This window comes from Sorghum bicolor, chromosome 9 (assembly GCF_000003195.3).
Source record: "Sorghum bicolor cultivar BTx623 chromosome 9, Sorghum_bicolor_NCBIv3, whole genome shotgun sequence".
NCBI classification, from domain to species: Eukaryota; Viridiplantae; Streptophyta; class Magnoliopsida; order Poales; family Poaceae; genus Sorghum; species Sorghum bicolor.
In genome coordinates this window covers 32,226,079-32,238,333 of record NC_012878.2, presented here as the reverse complement: position 1 = coordinate 32,238,333, position 12,255 = coordinate 32,226,079, and positions in this window count along the sequence as shown.

The window sequence follows — 12,255 nt, the reverse complement described above, 5'->3', positions numbered from 1 at the left end:
GGAGTGGAATCGGCACAGGGATCATTGGAATTGCCCATTCTTCATCCATTGTTGGGAGGAAAATATCAAGCTTCCTACTGTCAGAGACTGCCCTGAATGCAACGGTTATGATCGGTACGATAGGAACGATCGGCGTTATCATGATGATGAACGGCGATTTAATGGGCCAATCAGAGGAAGGGCGTCAGTTCATGATCGGCTGGGGGGCAGGCTTAGTGTTCGCGATCGGCTCGGTGACCGTGTCCAGTATTTTCCCAGGAACCAGGAAGAGCTTGAGGAGATGGCTAATGCGCGGGTTCCCGATGAGTTCATATTTTGCAGAGATGCTAACACACATCGTATGGAGTCAAGGGAGAACCGACGCCCGGCAGTAAGGCAAAGGCCACTTCCTCCATGGTGCCCTCAAGGACTAACCAAGACACAGAAAAGGAGGTTGCAACGAGAAAGGCAAGAGGAGTTAAATAAAGGAGAGAGTTCTGAAAGTCGGCAGCCGGCAGACACTAAGATTGAAGGTCCATCGGCAGGCGTCAACATGGTATTCATGTTGTCGATGGAGTTTCTTGCACCAGCCAGTGACGATGAGTTGTGATTTTCTGATCAGATAGCTCAGTTGGCTCTGGATCCGATGACGGCTATCTTTGAGAAACCTGCCGATAACGAGAGGCAGCATCTTAAAGCTTTGTTCCTCAAAGGAAGGGTTGATGGGCAGCCAATGACTAAGATCCTAGTTGATGGTGGAGCTGCTATTAATATTATGCCGTATGCAGTATATCGGAAGCTTGGGAAAGGGGATCAAGATTTGACCAAGACCGATATGATGCTTAAAGACTTTGAGGGAAACGTGTCTCCGGTCAAGGGGGCGATATGTGCAGAGTTGACCATCGGCAGCAAAACCTTGCCGACAACCTTTTTCGTGATCAGCGGAAAAGGTGCCTACAATTTATTATTGGGGAGAGATTGGATTCATGCCAATTGTTGTGTCCCATCTACAATGCATCAGTGCTTGGTTCAGTGGGTAGGTGAGAAGATTGAGATCGTCCCAGGGGATTCTTCTTATGTTATCGCATCGGCAGAAGCGGATACTTATGAAAAGACTAGGTGCATTTCAGGAGAAGTTTGGGAGAAAGATTTTCTCAAAGTTGCCGATTATGAGATTCCACCGATCCAAGCAGTCGGTTCTGACGACGGTTTTTAATGGATAGATTCGCCGATGATGGAAAATTAGGCCAGGGGTTCACATCGGCCGATGATTTGGTAGAAGTAGATATAGGTAGTGGTGATAAGCCTAGGCCTACTTTTATTAGTGCTAAATTAGATCCTGAGTGTAAGCGACAATTGACTAGTTTGTTAAAGGAGTATAAAGATTGCTTTGCTTGGGATTATACAGAGATGCCTGGTTTAGACCGATCAATTGTTGAACATCGGTTACCCATCAAGTCTGGATTTCGGCCACATCAGCAACCAGCCCGCCGATGTAATCCTAACATTCTACCAGATATTAAGGCCGAAATCACTAAACTTATTGAAGCTAAGTTTATTCGGCAATGTCGGTATGCCGAATGGATTTCCAATGTTGTTCCGGTCTACAAGAAGAACGGGAAGCTTCGGGTGTGCATTGATTTCAGGAATCTCAATAAAGCTACGCCGATGGATGGATACCCAATGCCTGTCGCCGATCTACTGGTTGATGCTGCGGCTGGCCATCGGGTCATCAGCTTCATGGATGGTAATGCAGGTTACAATCAAATATTCATGGCAGAGGAGGATATTCCAAAGACCGCGTTCAGGTGTCCTGGTCATGTTGGATTATTTGAGTGGATAGTCATGACTTTTGGATTAAAGAATGCTGGTGCTACTTATCAAAGGGCTATGAATTTTATATTTCATGAATTCATCGGCAAGATCGTAGAAATTTATATTGATGATGTGGTGGTCAAGTCTGGAGATTTCTCAGAGCATCTTGCCGATTTACGAAAAGTGTTGGAGTGCACAAGGAAGCATGGATTCAAGATGAATCCCAACAAGTGTGTATTTGGCGTATCGGCAGGGCAGTTTCTTGGTTTCATGGTACATCAGAGGGGTATTGAAATTAGTCGAAGATCTATTGATGCCATCAATAGAATAGTGGCCCCTACCAATAAGACCGAGCTCCAGTCCTTGATCGGCAAGGTGAATTTTATCAGAAGATTTATATCGAATTTATCTGGGAGAATTCGTGCTTTCAGTCCTCTTCTAAAATTGAAAGCCGATCAGGAGTTTGTCTGGGGAGAAGAACAGCAGTTGGCTCTAGATGAAATCAAAAAGTATCTAGTAAATCCTCCAGTTTTAGTTCCACCTCAACAAGGGAAACCCTTCAAATTATATTTATCTACCGATGGATCGGTTATCGGCTCAGCTTTGGTTCAGGAATTTGAAGGGAAAGAGAGAGTAATTTATTATTTGAGTAGGAGGTTGATTGATGCTGAAACTAGATATTCGGCCATTGAGAAGCTGTGCTTATGCTTATATTTTTCATGTATCAAGCTAAGACATTACTTGTTGTCGTCCGAATGTGCTGTTGTTTGCAAAGATGACGTGGTCCGATACATGCTATCTATGCCGATTATGAGTGGTAGGATCGGTAAATGGATTTTAGCGCTGTCGGAGTTCGATTTGCGTTACGAATCGGCTAAGGCGGTCAAAGGGCAGGTTATGGCCGATTTTGTGACTCAGCATTGCGGCCTAGTGGAAACCTTGGAAATTGCACCCTGGACGCTCTTCTTTGATGGATCTACCTGTGACCGGGGAGCAGGAATCGGCATTGTGTTAGTTTCTCCTAAGGGGAGGAAGTATGAGTTTTCCTTGCCGATTGTTGCTACATCAACAAATAATCAGGCTGAGTATCAAGCTCTGATCAAGGGATTGGAGTTGTTAAGAGAAGTTCGTGCTGATGCTGTTGAAGTATTCGGGGATTCCATGTTGGTTATAAATCAATTGGCCGGAAGCTATGAATGCTGAAGTGAAGTTCTCATAACCTATTTCGAAAGAAGTATGCAACTGTTAAAGGAATTCAAGAACTTCCGATTGGAGCATGTTCCCCGATTGCATAATGAGGACGCTAATCGGTTAGCCCAGCATGCCTCAGGATATCAGCCAATGATTAATGCAACATCGGCAGTCAGTGCCGGTGATTGGAGGAAAGAAATTATCGACTATCTAGAAGATCCATCTAAAAAAGTTGAAAGACGGGTTCGATTTCAAGCGACCAAGTATGTGCTCCTTGAAAATGAATTGTATTATCGAACTATCGACGGAATTCTTCTCCGATGCTTGGGTGATGATGAAGCCAGAAGTTTAATGGGGGAAATCCATGAAGGAGTGTGTGGAGCGCATCAGTCAGCTTTCAAGATGAAGTGGATGATTCGAAGGAATGGATATTTTTGGCCAACCATACTTGAAGATTGTTTTAAATATTTCAAGGGATGTCAAGGTTGTCAAAAGTTCGGTAATATCCAGAGAGCACCCGCATCGGCTATGAATCCTATAATAAAACCTTGGCCGTTCCGTGGGTGGGCCATCGATCTGATCGGCCAGATTTATCCACCATCTAGCAAAGGGCATAAGTTCATTCTAGTTGCCACTGACTATTTCACTAAGTGGGTCGAAGCTATTCCCTTGAAGAAAGTCACATCGGCCAATATGATTGATTTTGTGAAGGAGCATATTATTTACCGATTTGGGATTCCCCAAACGATTACTACCGATCAGGGCACCATGTTCACGTCGGGGGAGTTCGATGAATTCGCAATCGGTATGGGAATTAAAGTGTTGAATTCTTCTCCTTACTATGCTCAAGCCAACGGGCAGGCCGAAGTGTCTAACAAAGGAATTATCAAGCTTATTAAACGAAAGATTGAAGAAAATCCTAGGCGGTGGCATATATTGTTAAATGAAGCACTGTGGTCTTATCGGATGGCTTGTCATGGATCAACCAAGGTGTCACCCTATCAATTGGTGTATGGACATGATGCAGTATTGCCTTGGGAGATTAAGGCTGGATCTAGGCGATTATCTTTTCAAGGTCAATTGGCTGCCGATGATTATGCCACTTTGATGACCGATGAGTTAGATGATTTAGCAGGGCATCGGTTAAAGGCTTTAATGAGTATAGAAGAAAATAAGAAGAGAGTTGGTAGATGGTATGATAAAAAAGTAAAGGCTAAGGAATTTGCCGATGGGGATTTGGTATGGAAGTTGATTTTGCCAGTCGGGACTAAAAGTTCGAAGTTTGGGAAGTGGTCTCCTAATTGGGAAGGTCCTTATCGGATAAGACACTCAGCTCCTGGTAATGCCTATATTCTAGAAACTCTCGAAGGAGTTGAATTTCCCAGAGCATTAAATGGCAAATATTTAAAGAAGTACTACCCCAGCATATGGGTCGATGCATAAAGGTTTAAGTGCCGATAACATTCCTATCGGCTGGATTTAAATGTTCGGGGGCAGACTTAATGTTTCAAAAGATGCCGATAACAGTCTTATCGGCTAGACTAAAAGCTAAAAGCGGAAAAACAAAGGTGTGTTGCCGATGAAAGCTTCAGATGTTCAGCAGCGCTTGGATTGCTGATATGGCACGCAGCCGAATCGGATTGGCTGTCTCTATCTCTTTGATATCATCATCGGCAGAACCTTCTATCGGCTTCAGCTTCCTCTTCAGCTGCAGCGCTTTGCGACCATGGACGTTTCGTTCTTGTTCAAGGTGTTTGATGGTCTTCGGCAGTTGACTTTCTTCTTGCTGGGCTTGGGACAGAGCGTCTTCTACTTGCTTGAGTTCGGCCAGTAGAGCTTCTCTTTTTGCCGATAGATCAGACACTTTCTGCTTCAGTGCATCACCTGAGGACTTTAAGGTGCCGATGTTCTTATGTTTCTCATCGGCTAAGAGTTTTTCTTTCATCATCTCCTCAGAAAGCTGGATTTGAGCGGCTCTATCGGCAAGGCGTCGAGCAGCTCTCTGGTACTGTAGCTGGCGGCTTTCTAGATGTGCAGCATGGAAGAGTGTTTCTTCAGCATCGGCAGGAATTTGGCCTCTAAGGGTCTTGAACAGGGCTTTGGCTGGGTCAGAATCGTTGACTAGTTGAGTTGTGTCTTGATGAAGTATGGCCGATAGCTCTTCCAGCTTAGCTCTGGTTTCTGCCGATACAGTTCCAACTGCCCGAGAGGAGCTTGCTTCCTCGCCTTCTTCTTTGAAGATATCAATGGCGAAGGAGAACAAGCTGTTGGGAGAATCTTGTTCCTGAAAATGAAGATGAAATAGGTCAGTTTTATGGTCAAAACTTCGGCAGACGATACTGATGGAAAAGTGGATGACTTACTTGCTTCAAGGCGATTTCTTGCCTTTGACTCAGAGATGCCGATGGAGCTGCAGGTTGATCGGCAAATGTTGCCGATAGAGCGGTATCGTCTGAAAGAAAACAGGAAGGATTATAAGACTAAATGAGAATAAGTTTATCGGTAGAAGTATTGTTGAGATATGTTACCCGGAGGAGAAACAACAGTTGCCTGAATCGAGGAAACCGCCGATGATATAACTGGACCTGCCGGGCCAGTTGTTTGTTCACCTACGTCAGCTGATATACCTGCCGTTTGAGGTTCTTCCTGCTGGGGTTCTTCCATCTGTGGTGCTTCCTGTGTTGGTTGTGGAGATAGTACTTGCTGTGCCTGGACGTCTGGAGAAGAAGGGGAAGATTCCACCGGGATTGGAAACACCGGAGGAGGAGGAGGAGTTGCCACTTTCTGGCGCTTTGTTCCAGCCTTAGCACCTTGGATGCCCTTCCTCTTTGGCTGGCTAGACTGGGGGGCATCGGCGCCTTGGCGTTTGACTTTTGCCGATGCACCAGTTTGCTGCAACAACAAAAAGGAGTTTATGAGCACAGATAGCCGATACAAAGATAGTCAGCATAAATGAAAAAGGTTTTAACAGATTGCCTTGAAAGCTTGCGCCAGAGTGGAAGTAGTTACCGTTGGTGATGTCTGAGTTTTCCTGGTGGTAACTTTCTTGAGGCGCGCACCCCGGTGCACGATGGAAGCCAGAGTGGGAGCATTATGGCCGATTGAGGAGATCGGGCCTGATGGGAATAAGTCGATCGGCTTGCCACTCCTGCTAACCGATGGGGGGGTGTTGTCAATCTGCAAAAGGAATACAGGGGTAAGTTACCGATGGGAATGATATTGGAAAAATGAGACATCGGTTTAAAATACTTACAGTGTCATCAGGGACTTCATATTCGGGGTCGATCATGCCGCGGTATGAGAGGGCTGATCTGCAGAACAGATTCTCTTTCCATTCTGCCCACCATAGCTTGTATGCCTGAGTAATAAAGGCGGCTGGAACCCATTCTGACAGATCTACATCTGTATCGGCATTTGGTGGTAGCTGGGCTACTCGAGTCCACTCGAGGAGGTTGGCGATGGGTTCTCTGGGCTTTATTACATCGGCATAAGGAAGTGCAATCGGCAATTGGCCGAAAGCTAGCTGGCGAGCTAATGCCGATGGATTATAAAATTCATAGGTTTGGGGAGAGGTTTTCGTGCTGCCGAAGAAATTCACTGGTATGGCTCTGGGAGTCACGATTGCCATCATCACCTCATTGTCCCTGTCAAGAGCTTCATCAAATGGATTGAAGGTCAGAGGGAGCATGCTGTCTGGGTCGTCATAAGCCAACCATGGTCGTTCATCTCTGGCCAGACCCTCATACAGAGTCTCGAAGAATCGGCCGATCTGATCCGGATTGTTCCCTGAACCGGGTAAGACTATAACGGCTTCGCCAAAGTTCAAGGGGGCACGCGTTGCCGATTCCTCTTCACCCAACACATGATTCTCGGCTATATCTCTTGGGAAGTGCTGTGAGAACAAGTTGAAATCAAGCCGCTTGTGCAGGTGCAGATTGAGCCACATATTAATAAACCACCAAGGGCCTCCCAAGTTGCCGATGGGTTGGCCGAGCAGGAGTTTCTGGACTACCTGATGAAGAAGGTGGTAAACAGCGCCGAGCAAATAACGGCCGAGAGGAAATTGGCCGCCGCTAGCCAGTCTTTCTGCTGCCGATAGATAGACAGAAGTCGGTCCTGCCGATCGACCACAGAATACAAACTTGTCTAGCCACATGTTCAGAAAGGTGGTTTGCTCCTTTATGGTGACAGGCCCTCTCCCGCGGTACTTCTGGATGTACCCTGACCAACCGCCGATAGCGCGAGTCTCCACTTTGGCACTGGGGGCGGTATCAAAAAAGTGGGTGCTATCGGCAGAAGATATATCTAACCCAGTAAGCATGGCTACATCAGCAAGGGTAGGAGAAGCAGGGCCATGGCCAAAAACAAAAGCGTTGAGAGTGTCTGACCAAAAGTAAGATGCAGCTATCAGCAATGACTCGTTCCTGTGCATATCGGCAATGGACAGCCTAATGCATTGAGCTAACTTCCTCTCACCCCATTGAACTTCATAAGAGTTGCTGACCCTCAAGAACCAATCTTTCCACCCTACAGTAGGGCTGGTCCAAGAGCGAAAGGTGTCTTTCCATAGATCTAAAGCAAAGTTTTCAGCTCTAAAGGGAATCCTGTTGGTTTCTGCATTGATAAGGTCGGTTGGATCTGGATCCCCTAGAGGGCCGAGGCATTGAAGGTGTGGTTGATCGGTAGGGATGACAATTTTGTTGGACAACTCCTAGTGTTTTGGGGAATAAAGATACAAAGAAAAAGGAAAAGGAAAATATTCGGTAAGATGAATCGCAGATGAACAGGAATGCAAGAAAAGGGTACAGCAGATGAGATGGAAGTCTGACCTCAGGGACGACGAAGCCAACGGCCATCTTGTCGTGAAGAGGGCGCCGGAGTTGATGAAGAGGAATGCTTGTCGGAGATCTTGAGGGTTGTGAATGGCGCCGCCGCTGGAAAAGTGAAGTTGGATGGCAGAATGGTGTAATGGGGGAGGAGTACCCAAGAAGGAACTATTTATAGGACAAGATGGGCAAGGGCAAATCTGACTTATTTCTTTGCCGCATCCGAGAAGCCCGAGGGTACTCAAGTGGATATGGTAACTGTTCGCACGGTAATCCAGGGATTGTGCAGGTGATTTGACAGGAAGCGGTCATTATCTAAAGATATTTTACTGTGCGCGATCTCCTGGTCGGTCCATCGGTGATATTCTATAACGGTCATCCTGCCGATGGGCGGATAGAGGGGAGGTAACCGTTTTTGCGAATCTCCTGGGCAGAGCATCGGCAGATCTTTGTAACGGTATTGTTGCCGATGTACGACTAAGAAAGATGCCCGTTTAGGAAGTTGGGGATTTCGAGGGATCTGCGGAGGATTAGGATCAGAGTTGTCCAGATTGAGGTTGTCGGTTACCAGATTAGGAGCATTAATTGCGGAGAAGGCATCATTACTGCAGAGAATTTCGGAGCATTAATAGTTTTATACTCCGAAACTGGGGGGCATGTGTTGACACCATTTTTGGGCACGTGTCCAGGATGGCAGGATAGGGTGGCAGTACGATGCGGGTTGCTGATAAGGATGGTTGCCGATGAGGGAAAGGTTGAATGTGACTAAGTCCTCAGGCAGTAATATGGTGCCGATGACCAGGTAAAAAGGTCTGCCGATGACTATGGCAAGGGGATTGCCGATGACGCGAAGGAGGAGTCCGGAAGCTGCCAGTTGTCATGTGGAGGAGTTTCGGTTTGTCACGAAGGATAGTTTTATTATTTCCTTAGTTATTCGCATCGTTTTGTATACGGGTTCCGTGTAATTTGGAATTCGAATTCTAATCGTGTCTGGTCGTAGCTCTTTGAGCAGGGTATAAATATAAACCCTAGGACCTTGTAATCAAGATATCAAGAAATCAATCAAATACACGTTTTTACTCATATTCCAGTATCTACTTTTCGACGACTTCGTCATACCTTTTTTTTTCCTTTTATTACGAGTTCTTAGGAATTCGTCGACTTAAGCTCGGCGTGTTCTCGAGTTCCGCGTGAGTACCTCTTAGCCGTGACATCCGGGCGCATCGCTGTTGTCAGGACTAAAGTATTCGAGCTATCACCTTTGCCGATAGTAAGGTCAAATCGGCTGGCACGCCTTAACGTTTGAATCGGGTATTAGCCCTTTGTGTTTGCAGATCAGTTTTTGCATCAACAGTATCATCAAATTTGGAGTTCATTTGGGTATCTAAAAGTAGCTCCCAAAACAGCAAAAAGTTATTTTATCGCTAAACGGACGTCGACCCGTTGGCATGCCGCGTTCTCGTATTTTTGTAAAGCAACTCAAGCTGGTCCAAGAATAAAAGTTGTGGATAATTATTTGGAGAAGAGCATACAAAAAGTTGCATCAAGTTTGACATGATTTGGACCATCAATTCTTGGTTTTGCTAATCACCGTCAATACGTTGACACTCGTGACTTGGCATCTAATTATCTCCTAATCTGTTGGCCTAATGACTAAGCACCCTTAATCAAAGTTGGAGAGCAGGCCGAGGTGAGCAAACTTCATTTTTGGCCCATCTTCAAACACGGCCAGGAAGAAGCCCAAAATCGCCTCCCACCTGAGCCACACCGTCGCATGCCACGTGCTCGACGAATTGCCTACGCGGCGTCCATGCGCGAGAGCACTCCCACCATGGCTGACACGCGCTCCTGCTCGTCTAAAGTGGACAGCAAGCCACGCCAGACGCTCCTCACACACACCAGCACGCTCTGCACTGCCCTCCCATCCTCCACTCGCCTCCTTCTCTCTCCAGCTCTCTCCCATCTGTCGCCGTCGCCGGTGCTGCTCCTCTGGTGCGCTGCTGCTGCCTCAGCCGGCCAGGAGATTGGCGTGGCTATGGTTGGCCGCGGCAAGGAGCGGGCAGGCCTCCCACGACCGTAGCTTGTGACCATTCGGCCATGAGCCTCGAGCTCGAACGTCCTGCCGGCTGCCGGCTTCTCTGTCCGTAAAGAAGAAGAGAAGGGACCTCGTGTTAGAATATAAAACAACTCAGGGTTCCAGATGCGAAGCCAAGACTCATATGAATAGTGTTTGTGGGCTGTTGCGTGATTCTTGGAAACTCCAGGGTCCCCGGTGAAAGATCTGTTTTCCTTTTCCTTTGCTTTTGCAGATTTCTTGGATGAACTTTGGAAATGCATAGAAATTCGTAGAAAAGTCGTAAAATAGCAAATGTGGACTTTTTGGAATCCTTGTGAAATTCTCTATGCAGTAGATCTATAATATGGCATGGTTTAGTTTGACGTTTTAGTCATAAAAATAGATTTATGCAGTTAGGTTTTAATTGCTTGTTATATTTGTCTTTTTCATAAATGCTGTAGTATTGCTCGAATAAATGTGAAAATATTGTGACATGCTTTTCATATGATATTTGATGTCTGGCATTTGTTTCATGAATTTAGGATTGATAGATTAAGAGTTATGAAAATAACAAATGCCCTGTGTTGCTTTGCTCCTATTGTGAGTAGGTCTGCATGTTTGTATTGTTTGGCTTAGTTAAGTTGTGAATCAGGCCTTGATGAAAATATATGAGTTGTAGTACTTTTCATAAGCTTTCCAGAAATATAAGTAGCACAATTTTTGGTTAAGCACATGTTTAGTTATAGTAGTTTAAAGTATTGTTTCAGTTTCTGTCTAAATCCAGACAGGGTGGCATTGTTTGTTATGTGAGACCTTGTTAATTGTATATTTAGCTCTAGATGTTTATAACAAAGTTGTTCACAATTTAGTAAGCTTTCTATAAAGTACATAACCATAATTTATTAACATGTGAAACTCAAGTTACGGCTGTTTAATGTGGCATGACAGATTCTGTCTATGTTTTAGACAGAGATGTCTTTATGGGATTAATTGACCTTGTTAACTCTAGATTCATATTTAGATGATAATAAGAAAGTTGTAGGTAACTTTATAAGCTTTCCAAAAATATAAGAATCATGTTGGCTGGAGGTATCCAACTCCGGTTATGCTGCTTTGAATTGCCTATCAGTTTTCTGTTTGTAATTATACCCCTACTGTTTGGGCAGCATGAGCAGTTTTATTTATGCAACTAATTCCATGATATAAATGATGTTTGCTGTGCAACTTGTCTATATAAAAGATGTAGATAATTTATTAACATATCTTGTGGTAAAGTTGCATATCATTTGGCTAAGTGGTTTATGAGTTACAGTAGTATGAAGTCCATCCCTTGAAATGCTTGTTCTCTGTAAGTTCCTGGACCAGATTATATGGTCATGCATGTTTGACTTGGTTAACTTGTTAATCATGCTAATATGATTAAAGATGAATTGTAGATAATTTTATAATATTTCCATAATGTCTTGTTTCATAGCTTTTGGAGCTGTGTAGCTCTAGTTATGATTTATTTACTGAGTTGCTGCATGTATGTCCAAAATTACTGAAAATGCATGAATGCTTGATTGCTTTACTTGGTGTGTGCAAACTGTGATTCGTGTCTTTAATGGTGATTAAGTAATACACTTGTAAACTTGTTAAACTTGTGTCATGATTGATTTGTTTGCTCTATATAATTGGTTGTGTGATGTTAGCTAAATAACTTTAGATGCTTGTGTCTTGCATACTTTTATGTGATGCATGTTGTGTTATTATTCTTTATATTCATGCACTTGCATCTTGCATCTCATCTAGGTGCGCTAGATGAATCACGTGAAGGTCATGATGTCGAATCAAACTCAAAGATGGTGTTTGGTGGACCTCTCCCAAAGGTGGAAGGACTAAGCAAGTGTTGTGACCTTAGATGTCACCAAGACGGAGCAACTAACTGAATTGACTCAGTGTTAATCCCAGGCAAGCCCCGGAGCATTATAAGTCTCCCACTACTTTTGAATGCAGTTGAGAATATATGTTATATATGTATTGTTGCATTAAGTATAGGAGTTGGGTGAAACCCTTGCTGCATATAACACTCCTTGTCCAGCAAATATACCTATAACCCTATGTAGATTCAGGATCGAATCTAAATGCTTAGCTATGCTTAGACCGGTAGAAGCCAGGTGATGTCCCGTCACCTGAGCGAGATAGGTGGACACCTGAAAAGGTTGGCTATATATGCTATCATGAAAATAACCAAGTGATGAGGATGAATAATTGGAGACCGGGCGGGACGATGGTAGAGAAGTAACAAGACATGGAGGTCTTGGGTGCCTATCTATCCCTGCCTGTGTCGATTAAGGACCGATCGTTGACGGCCCTCTTGTCATGTTGAACGCATGCCCCACACTTAGC